The following is an 11,864-nucleotide window of genomic DNA, read 5'->3' as shown; positions in this document are numbered from 1 at the left end:
CCGGTCTCACTCCCAGTTTCAATATGATCTTTTCCAATCCAAGTTCCCCTTCAAAAAGGAAGTGATCTCATCAAGACTCCATGCCCCTCCCCTTGTGTAAATTACCAATTACATGTCATTGCCCTTATAATAAAATCCAAACTCTTCAGCAACGTTCACAATGTTCAGCAATGTTCACTATTCATCCATGGTCTTCAGCAACTCTCTTCTGAAGCACTGAAGTGCCCAGCCCTCTCCTGTCTCCATGGCAGCATCACTTTTCCTCCCGGCCTGTGCTAACCCCTTCTGTTTCCAAAACTCCTTCACATTAACGCCTCTTCTATGTTTTCATATAAAATCTTGTAAAAACCCCTATTATCACTTGCCACGTGGTAAAACTATGCCTGTTAACCAACCCCATTAGACTGCTGGTTAGGTCTTTGAGAGCCAAAAATGTGACTTCATTATCGTTTTCTGGGATTCTAAAATGGTGCCAAGAAGTTAACAAGCTCAATCAATATTTTCTGAATGAATGGCTACATGAAAAAATAATTGAAGAAAATTTGGGATGACTGCTGAGCTGGAGTGAAAATCACATTTTGACTTACAATTTTCTTCATTTGAGTGAGGTGTTTGAAAATACTGATCCTAATAAGATATTCCTTCTCACCATTTTCTCACTCATAAGTTATTAAGTTAGGAAAATTAAAATATATGTAAAGCACATCAAGTATATTTCATCCTTTGGGGTAATACCTGTCTACTCTCAATTCTCTTATCTGAAATTTATTTTCACGTCTTCAGGGTAGGAAATGCTAGTATGAATACTTAGAAACTGGTTAGGAACCCTTCTCTCTGGCATTTTAGAAAGTTGCTATTTCTTTTACTACCTTATTTCCCATTTTGAAATTTATAATACTAAAATATTATTTTTATAGAATTTTACATTTTAGAAAACATAGTCTCATACACTGTCTCATTCGAATCCAGGACAAATTAAATAGCATAGTGGAGAAATCACATAAATAATAGCTTGGATTCTGTAGCTTGCAATCTTATCATTTTTGAATGTTTACTTAAGATAACAAGAGTTAAAGAATTTTTACATGGTTACATATTACTTTAAGATAAAAAATAGGTAGTGCTGTGATGAAAAATTAAGACTACTAGTGCAACTTATCATAAATCAGGATTTGGTATATTTCCTTCCTTCAAGGTATATATGTATATAGGGGGGACAAGAGAAGGATTTGAAGCAGGATGGAGCAAAGGATAAGGATATACTAGATATTCAGGTTATATTTCTTAGGAATAAAAATAATTTGGGCTTCCATATCTAATCTTCCCAATTTCGCCTCCCTGTTAACCCCCAAATAGCCAAATGAGAAAAGAATGTAACCTGTTGTATTTTTAAATCATTTTTGTACCCACTCTTCAGCTTTCTTCAAACTATATCTGAACTGCCACCTCTGAAATCTAACACTTTGATGCTTGTTTAAATGAAAGGTAGCTGTGGGTGAAGTAACATTTCAATCTATTAGTAGACATCCATTACTTCAATGTGAATGGATGATCTGAGAAAAGAATGCTGAAAACTATGTCAGGGACCTGAGCAGGAGGGCCTTGAGTGGAGTGCCACTTGAGAGCATCCAACACTGATTAAAAGACACACCACCAAAGAGAGAATCAAAACAGAAAAGGGAAGACAGGAGCTTCCAATGACACAATCTTCACCCTTCACAGGTTTGTTTTTGGAAACCTCTGTTCAAACTCCTAGTCAATGGAATCGGGTCAAAGGAAACTGAACTGAGTAGAAGGAGCTGAAGTCAGCTAAGACCATAAAGGAAAGTTACTTATGTCTTCTTAAATGAAAAGGGCCCTCGTAGGGGGCATGAGGGCTCTCCTAGAACCCTGTGCCCTAAAGACAATAGCAAAAGTTAAAATGAAAACTGTACTACAACTTGTGACCATCTGTCTCTCTTCCACCTCACCTCTCTGGGCTGTTGACTGTTGCCGTGTATCCATGGCAAAGAAGACCATGCAGCAGTCAGAGAAATCAGAGGACACCACTTCAACATTTATCCAAAAATAGGACAGACACCTATCTGCCTGCACGTGGACGTGTTTGGTCATTTGGCTTGGCTGCACAGCTGGAGAAGTCGTTTTGCCATTATAGGAAAAGGTAGGGGTGGAGAATGATGAGAGAAAGGAAGAGACATGACTCATAGTGGGAAAGAGCACGTAACCAAGGGCAAATATTTCTCCCAGACATAAACGGACCAGGAAGAGATAGGAGCTACAGGTCATCTCTGGAGCATTCTTTTCTCTCCCTGCCTCCGAGTAACTTGTCATCAAGCACCTGCCAGTAACAAAAGGGGAGAGAAGGGCAGGAGGCTGAACCTGCCTCTAACTGAATCGCATATAAGTTCCAGCCAAGGGCTGGCTCAGCTAACTGGGACAGTGAAACAAGGAGACATTTGGAAAGCTGCAGGAATAAACACCATTTCCCAGGGAGGCAGGTGGCAAGGATAACATGTTTCTTTTACTGAGAAGGAAACTGGTTGGAATCCTTCATACATTACAACAGTGGGAGAATTCTGATTTCTGGTACAAATAATAGTTCCATTTGTTGAGCATTTATTATCTGCTGGACATTTATTTGGGGCTTCCCAGATGGCTTGCAGACTAGTCCATGGGATCACAGAGTCGGACACAACTGAGCAACTAACACTTTCTCAGATGACTCAATGGTAAAGAATCCCCCTGCCAATGCAGGAGATGGAAGAGATGTGGGTTCAATCCCTGGGTCAGGAAGATCCCCTGGGGGAGAGCATGGCAACCTCCTCCAGTATTCTTGCTTGGAGAATTTCATGGAAGTGACTAAGCATGCATTCATGGGCATTTATTTAATTTGCACAATAACTCTATAATATGAGTTCTATTATCATTTTTCAGATGAGAAAACTGATGCCCTTAAGTTGAACAATTTTCCCAAGATCACATGGAAGTCAAAATTTAAACCAATCACTGATTAAGATTACACACATATTTCCTCACAAAGTCAATAACAAAATAGGCAGCAATATGGAAAATGAATATATAAAAGTCTCTTGAATATATAAAAAAAGAAGCATAAGATACAAGCAAGCCTTCCTCTCCGGTTTAGATATGACCTTGTTGACGCAGTCACAGGAATAGCACATATTATTTAGGGTTTGGTAATATAAACTAAATTAAAATCACCTCAGAGCATCTAGCATAGTCAATCAGTTTCATGGGATCCTCTTCATGAAGGGGCCGTGAAGAGGGCAGAAGGGGTGAGGGAGGGCCATGATCAAATAAAATACCAAAAAAATTTTTTCATCATGTAGAAAAAACAAGTGAGCAATTAACTGAATTATTTATATATATGTTATTTAGACAAAAGGAAGATCCTATGAGATTATAAATTTGAAAACAGACTCCTGAAAAAGAGACAGAGTTGTTGGCATTATTATGTCTAAAGGTGATTAAAGAGCCACCTTAAAAATGAAAAATATTGTACAAAAATTCCTTTATTAAACTATTTTTTTTCTGAGAGAAAGTCCAAGTGAAGTCATCCTAAGTGATAATTTCATTAGAGTAGACACACACAAAAAGAATTGTGATCCTAAATGTATTCAACAAGGGGAAATGGCAAAAAGATCTTAAAAAATTTTTCCTGAAAGAACTTTGGGAAGGATGAGACAGATCAGATGCAGGTAGTCTCTATGATGCATGATGAACTAGGGATTCACATAAAGATTTCCATGATTTCATGATTGTTAGAGTTGAAGAAATATTCAGAATTGGAAAGAGAAGGTCCTCTCGATCTTAAAATCTTCTATGAAGTTGGCCCAGCATGACACACTTCTAGTGCAGGGTGGGTTTGGGCTACTTTGAAGCCTTCCCTAAGAAACTGCTTTGTCTTCTTGTAAAGTTAAAGATCAGTCTGCCTCACCGCTTGTCACAGTCAATACCTTCTGGGTCTGGCTAATGGGAGAACTTTGGCTTCCCAGGTGGTGCTAGTGGTAAAGAACCCATCTGCCAATGCAAGGTTTGATAAGAGACATGGGTTTGATCCCTGGATTGGGAAGACCCCCAGGAGGAGGGCATGGCAACCCACTACAGTATTCTGCCTGGAGAATCCCATGGACTGGGGAGCCTGGTGGGCTACAGTCCATAGGGTCGCAAAGAGTCGGACATGATTAAGCGACCTAGAACACAATGGGAGAACTTAAAACAGTTCAACTCTTTTTATAGCAAAAACCATAAACAAACAAGCAGGGGAAAAAAAAAAACCCAACAACAACAAAAAACCTCATCTTGGCTGCTGCCCAGTTTATAATTCTTGATTTCACATTCCAAGAAGCCTTCAGTTTATAGAAATGGAAAGAACTGCCAGTTCCCTGCAAGCAACTTGGCAAATGTAGCCTGTCGGGTTTCCCCTTAAATGATGCTTCCTTCAATTTGCTTACAAATATTTCTCTAACAGTATGTCACTTCCTTTTCAGAGTTGGGATTCCCTGTAAGTCATCCAGGATGCCTTTCTATTGCTCTTTCCATTATGATGTACAGGCTCTTCTATGTCCATATTTTTGAAGGTCTTTCTTCATTCGTGGTCCTTACTCAGGAGAGGACTTTTTTTTTTTTTTTGGCTTTTTAGTTTATTTGCAGGCATAATGTCTGCCATTTTCTTCATTTTCTCAAGATTGACTGATTATTAAAAAATATGCCACACTTTACAGAAATCAAAACTCTCTCCCATATTTCTATGCATCTGGGACTATAGAAATGTCACTGGCCTTGCCCTATATCTTCAAATTAACATTCTTGGGTCACAACAATAAGCCCTCCCAAAGAGGAACTTCTGGAAAAGACACGTTATTTCTTGGCTACTATTTTCCCTTTTTTGTAGCATTCACCAGCCATATAAATAAGAAGTATATATTAGAGAGCAAGGAGGGCATCCATGAGCAAGTCCACAGCTGTTGACAGTCATAAAACTAGTGACCAGCATAAAGGAATATGTAAACATACTGGTAAAAAACCATGTGACAACTAGGAACCAACTCTTCATTTCATTCGTGGTAGAAACTCCACTGTCCAACGCATGGACACTGATGAGGTAGACCAGTGAGTTACAGAGCCACAAAGAAATGTCACCACCTAGAGCCAGACATCCTCAAATGTGAAGTCAAGTGGGCCTTAGAAAGCATCACTATGAACAAAGCTAGTAGAGGTGATGGAATTCCAGTTGAGCTATTTCAAATCCTAAAAGATGATGCTGTGAAAGTGCTGCACTAGATATGCCAGCAAACCTGGAAAACTCAGCAGTGGCCACAGGACTGGAAAAGGTCAGTTTTCATTCCAATCCCAAAGAAAAGCAATGTCAGAGAATGCTCAAACTACCGCACAATTGCACTCATCTCACACGCTAGCAAAGTAGTGCTCAAAATTCTCCAAGCCAGGCTTCAGCAATACGTGAACCGTGAACTTCCAGATGTTCAAGCTGGTTTTAGAAAAGGCAGAGGAACCAGAAATCAAGTTGCCAACATCTGCTGGATCATTGAAAAAGCAAGAGAGTTCCAGAAAAACATCTATTTCTGCTTTATTGACTATGCCAAAGCCTTTGACTGTGTGGATCACAATAAACTGTGGAAAATTCTTCAAGAGATGGGAATTCCAGGCCATCTGGCCTGTCTCTTGAGAAACCTGTATGCAGGTCAGGAAGCAACAGTTAGAACTGGACATGGAACAACAGACTGGTTCCAAATAGGAAAACGAGTATGTCAAGGCTGTATATTGTCACCCTGCTTATTTAACTTATATGCAGAGTACATCATGAGAAACGCTGGGTTGGAAGAAACACAAGCTGGAATCAAGATTGCCAGGAGAAATATCAATAACCTCAGATATGCAGATGACACCACCCTATGGCAGAAAGTGAAGAGGAACTAAAGAGCCTCTTGATGAAAGTGAAAGAGGAGAGTAAAAAAGTTGGCTTAAAGCTCAACGTTCAGAAAACTAAGATCATGGCATCTGTTCCCATCACTTCATGGGAAATAGATAGGGAAACAGTGGAAACAGTGTCAGATTTTATTTTTTTGGGCTCCAAAATCACTTCTGATGGTGATTGCACCCATGAAGTTAAAAGACGCTTACTCCTTGGAAGGAAGTTTATGACCAACCTACATCAGTTCAGTCGCTCAGTCATGTCCGACTCTTTGCAACCCCATGAATTGCAGCACGCCAGGCCTCTCTGTCCGTCACCAACTTCTGGAGTTTACCCAAACCCATTTCCATTGAGTCAGTGATGCCATCCAACCATCTCATCCTGTCGTCCCCTTCTCCTCCCGCCCCCAATCCTACCCAGCATCAGGGTCTTTTCCAATGAGTCAACTCTTCGCATGAGGTGGCCAAAGTATTGGAGTTTCAGCTTCAACATCAGTCCTTTCAATGAACACCCAGGATTGATCTCTTTTAGGATGGATTGATTGGATCTCCTTGTGGTCCAAGGGACTCTCAAGAGTCTTCTCCAGCACCACAGTTCAAAAGCATCAATTCTGTGGCGCTCAGCTTTCTTCACCATCCAACTCTCACATCCATACATGACCAGTGGAAAAACCATAGCCTTGACTAGACGGACTTTTGTTGGCAAAGTAATGTCTCTGCTTTTAAATATGCTATCTAGGTTGGCCATAACACTCTGTCTATCAGGCACTCTGTCTATCAGATGTAGTCCCTTACATCTATTTGTCACTTCCACTGTATACTCATAAGGGACCAACCTACATAGCATATTTAAAAGCAGAGACATTACTTTGCCAACAAAAGTCTGTCTAGTCAAGGCTATGGGTTTTCCACTGGTCATGTATGTATGTGAGAGTTGGACGATGAAGAAAGCTGAGTGCCGAAGAATTGATGCTTTTAAACTGTGGTGTTGGAGAAGACTCTTGAGAGTCCCTTGGACTGCAAGGAGACCCAACCAGTCCATCCTAAAGGAGATCAGTCTTGGGTGTTCACTGGAAGGACTGATGTTGAAGCTGAAACTCCAATACTTTGGCCTCCTCATGCGAAGAGTTGACTCATTGGAAAAGTCCCTGATGCTGGGAAGGATTGGGAGCAGGAAGAGAAGGGGACAACAGAGGATGAGATGGCTGGATGGCATCACCAACTCGATGGACATGGGTTTGGGTAAACTCCGGGAGTTGGTGATGGACAGGGAGGCCTGGCATGCTGCGATTCATGGGGTCGCAAAGAGTCGGACACGACTGAGGGACTGAACTGAACTGAACTGAAGAGGTGAGTTATAAGATCTGCAAAAAATCCTAGGATGCCCTCTTCCTGGTAGACAATTACTATGGATTCACAAAGTCCATAGTACTTGGATTCTGTCGTGTTGAATTGTACCATAGATTTCAGAGTAATCATGCGAAAGGGATGTGTGATGAGAGCAATAGCACAATGCACCATCATCTCTCAAGTTGTCTCTTTGATAACTCTGTCAAAGGAAGATGAAACTTCTTTCTCTATGTTTCCAGATCCTGACTCCTCAACCTTGTTACACTTCTGGTAATTCTGTAAAACTATCATGGACCACAGTTCCAAGGATTTCTGAACAGTCTTGAAGTTAAGCCTGTGTACAACCTATGCTTCCCATAGATGTTCACAATGTGCTGAGCATAACAAAACAGACCAGGAAGTTGACATAGTTGCTGCCCAAAAATATTTATCCTTTTGCTGGAGTTAGAGGCTCATATCCCACCTGGTTGAGCACCTTCACATACATAAGCAGCTGGAACAGAATGGTGAAATCAGAACCGAGTAGCGTGTGACTGGCCAAGTCCAAACAATATGGCACCCGCTGACAGACAGGCAGAGCCACCACACAACAGAGCCAGCCCGATATCATGTGCCAAGGCCACCAGCTTCACTGGCCCAATCTCATACACACCCACAGACTCACCAATGTGTGTCTCTCTGCCGAACTTCTGCCTTTTAAGATACATTGAGAAAATAAGCATTTTCAAGTTTCCCCTAGATTACTGCTTTTCAAAGTTTAATGTGCACATGAATAACCTGGATATCTTGTTAGAAAGCAGATTCTGTCTCAGTAAATCTGGAATTGGACCTGAGATTCAGATTTGTACCTGGATGCTGCAGGTCCTTTTGAGTAGCAAGATCCTACTCACTACCTTGAGTAAGACATGGAGAGAGGTCAAAAATATAGTAGCTCTCAGTCAGAGGAAAGAATAAATTGAAAGAGAGATTACTTGGCCCTCTGAAACGATTCTACAGTCTGTCCCATACCTATAACCCCCAATACTGTTGCAAGGAGGAAGCCAATTCCGACTCCATGTTGGAAAATGTTTGACTTGCTTTTCATTTCTTTTGTTATTATGAAAGTCGCTCAGTCATGTCTGACTCTTTGTGACCCCTTTGGAATTCTCCGGGCCAGAATACTAGAGTGGGTAGCCTTTCCCTTCTCCAGAGGATCTTCCCAACCCAGGGATTGAACCCAGGCTTCCCACACTGCAGGCAGATTCTTTGCCAGCTGAGCCACAAGAAAAGCCCAAGAATACTGGAGTGGGTAACCTATCCCTTCTCCAGTGGATCTTCCCAACCCAGGAATCAAACTTGGGTCTCCTGCATTGCAGATGGATTCTTTACCAACTGAGCTATCAGGGAAGCCCTGGAAAAAATATTCTCCAGGCCAGAATACTGGAGTGTGTAGCCTTTCCCTTCTCCAGGGGATCTTCCCAACCCAGGGATCAAACCCAGGTATCCCACATTGCAGGGGGATTCTTTACCTGCTGAGTCACAAGGGACGTGATTATAATCATACTTAATAGCTTGCCTCAGAGGACCATGCCCCTCTGCTTGACTGCAAGCTAAAGTGCCTTTGTTCAGCTCAGATAAATAATTTATCCCTACCCACCTGCCCACCTGCAAATAGAAGAGGTTAACACACAATTGCACTCATCTCACATGCTAGTAAAGTAATGCTCAAAATTCTCCAAGCCAGGCTTCAGCAATATGTGAACCGTGAACTTCCAGATGTTCAAGCTGGTTTTAGAAAAGGCAGAGGAACCAGAGATCAAATTGCCAATATCCGCTGAATCATCAAAAAAGCAAGAGAGTTCCAGAAAAACATCTATTTCTGCTTTATTGACTATGCCAAAGCCTTTGACTGTGTGGATCACAACAAACTGTGGAAAATTCTTCAAGAGATGGGAATTCCAGACCATCTGACCTGTCTCTTGAGAAACCTGTATGCAGGTCAGGAAGCAACAGTTAGAACTGGACATGGAACAACAGGCTGGTTCCAAATAGGAAAATGAGTACGTCAAGGCTATCTATTGTCACCATGCTTATTTAACCTATATGGAGAGTACATCATGAGAAATGCTGGGCTGGAAGAAACACAAGCTGGAATCAAGATTGCCAGGAGAAATATCAATAACCTCAGATATGCAGATGACACCACCCTTATGGCAGAAAGTGAAAAACTAAAGAGGCTCTTGATGAAAGTAAAAGAGGAGAGTAAAAAAGTTGGCTTAAAGCTCAACGTTCAGAAAACTAAGATCATGGCATCTGTTCCCATCACTTCATGGGAAATAGATGGGGAAACAGTGGAAACAGTGTCAGACTTTATTTTTTTGGGCTCCAAAATCACTTCTGATGGTGATTGCAGCCATGAAATTAAAAGACGCTTACTCCTTGGAAGGAAGGTTATGGCCAACCTAGATAACATATTTAAAAGCAGAGACATTACTTTGCCAACAAAAGTGCGTCTAGTCAAGGCTATGGTTTTTACAGTGGTCATGTATGGATGTGAGAGTTGGACGGTGAAGAAAGCTGAGCGCCGCAGAATTGATGCTTTTGAACTGTGGTGTTGGAGAAGACTCTTGAGAGTCCCTTGAACTGCAAGGAGATCCAATCAATCCATCCTAAAGGAGATCAGTCCTGGGTATTCACTGAAAGGATTGATGTTGAAGCTGAAACTCCAATACTTTGGCCACCTTATGGGAAGAGTTGACTCATTGGAAAAGACCCTAATGCTGGGTAGGATTGGGGGCAGGAGGAGAAGGGGATGACAGAGGATGAGATGGTTGGATGGCATCACTGACTCGATGGACATGGGTTTGGGTAAACTCCAGGAGCTGGTGATGGACAGGGAGGCCTGGCGTGCTGCAGTTCATGAGGTTGCAGAATCAGACAGGATTGAGCGACTGAACTGAAGTGAACTTAACACACCCTTTCCAAAGGGTGGCCATTCCTTTGGAGATGTTTTGCAAGACTGAAGACCCTTGAACTTTACTTCCCCACTGCCTCTCCCTCTCTATTCTACCTTTTGACTTTAGTTCCTCATTGATTTGCCTCTAACTCTACAAAAGAAGCTGCCATCCAGATTCCTATAAGATGGTTATTTTGCGGCACTAGCCTGCCATCTTCTTGGTCTGCCAGTTCCCCAATTAAAGTCTCTTCCTTGCCTCAACACCTCATCTCCTGGATTCATTGGCCTGTCTTGTGGCAAGCAGGGTGAGCTCACACTTGGTAACAATACCAGCTTTACAACACATTCACATTCCCTCTGAAGTAAGGTAAATTAATTGACAGAAAAGTCAACAGTCCAGAATTAAACCTATCCTCCAGTATGTACAAAAGCTGATGTTACAATCCCAAATTTTCTCTGGAATTGGTTAAAAAAAAAAAAGAAAAAGAAAAAAACCTCAATATGTAAGTAAAAGGAAGTTCTCTAAGATCAGACCACTTAATAAATGGTCGATATGAACTGATATGCAGTTTTTAAGAGTGAAATATTTTATGATTAAGCATCATTGCCTCACAGGGAGTGGCTGTAGACATAAATTTCCCCCAGGTAAAAGCAACTCCTGGTAAATAGTTTATTTACTAGGGAAAGGGCCAAAAGGAAAGAGAGTTTCCTTTGTTAAATAATGGAGCTCTGACTAAGCCAGATGGATTGGTTACAAAACAAAGGACTTTTGTAAAGGACTCCTCCCAAATATTTACATTAACTTAAAAAAACAGAAGTTCTACTGTGTTTATCTCCTTATAATTTCATGGTAATATTTAGGCACTACTATCATTTTTATTCTTTATCATTTCATTATGATTAAAATAAATTAAATTATTTGTTAAAATAAAATGTAATGTTCTCATATGCTGTTTAAGTATACCATATATAGTATAAGTACACTAGTATACTAGTATACTATGAAATGCCAAATATCTCAGGTAAATATGACATTATATTAAATCATACTATACTACATTTTGTTGTTTTATTAGGTTTTCTGAGAGTTTGTCACACACTGAATAACATTTATGGAGTTTCCATCTTCCTAAAGGGTGATAAGAATTTTGTTTCACTTGAATAGGAGGAAATGTAGTCATTGTCCACATATCTAAATATTCTACCTCTCTCAACTAGATATAATGTAGTAATCTAGCTCACACCTTGACCCAAATTTTTCTGAAAAATTGCTATGCTTAAGCCCACTATTAAACAATCCCAATGTTGGATTAGCTAGGATTGCTATTATCATTAATTTTATATTGATATAAATCTACCTAGATGAAAAAAAAAAATGAGCCAAGTATTTTTTACATCTCTTCTCACACTTTCTAACTATATTACTCCTTGATTATGTCAGTGTTTGGACTAAGACTTTTCCTCTCTTTAATGAAAGCTAGAAGGGTGATTTTAGTAGGGCTATTATAATCCAATTATTAAACAGTCAAGGTAGGTAGATCCCTCAACTTCATAGAACTTGTTTGCTGAATAAAATTCTGAGCTGTAACAGAGCTGTAACACTGGTCCACTGTTTCAAATCTTTGTT

At 40.6% G+C, this 11,864-nt stretch overlaps 1 protein-coding gene and 1 pseudogene across 5 annotated transcripts in view; both read right to left on the bottom strand.

Moving 5' to 3' along the window:
- TFEC (transcription factor EC) overlaps positions 1–11,864 on the bottom strand; it is a 751,469-nt gene that overhangs the window by 586,784 nt on the left and 152,821 nt on the right. The window lies entirely within an intron of this gene.
- LOC145524436 (mitochondrial carrier homolog 2-like) lies at positions 4,817–7,413 on the bottom strand (annotated as a pseudogene).

Source organism: Giraffa tippelskirchi, chromosome 10 (assembly GCF_054371585.1).
Source record: "Giraffa tippelskirchi isolate mGirTip1 chromosome 10, T2T-mGirTip1v1.2.pri, whole genome shotgun sequence".
Taxonomy (NCBI): domain Eukaryota; kingdom Metazoa; phylum Chordata; class Mammalia; order Artiodactyla; family Giraffidae; genus Giraffa; species Giraffa tippelskirchi.
The sequence above is the reverse complement of the archived record's forward strand: the minus strand, read 5'-3'. Positions and strand labels throughout refer to the sequence as shown.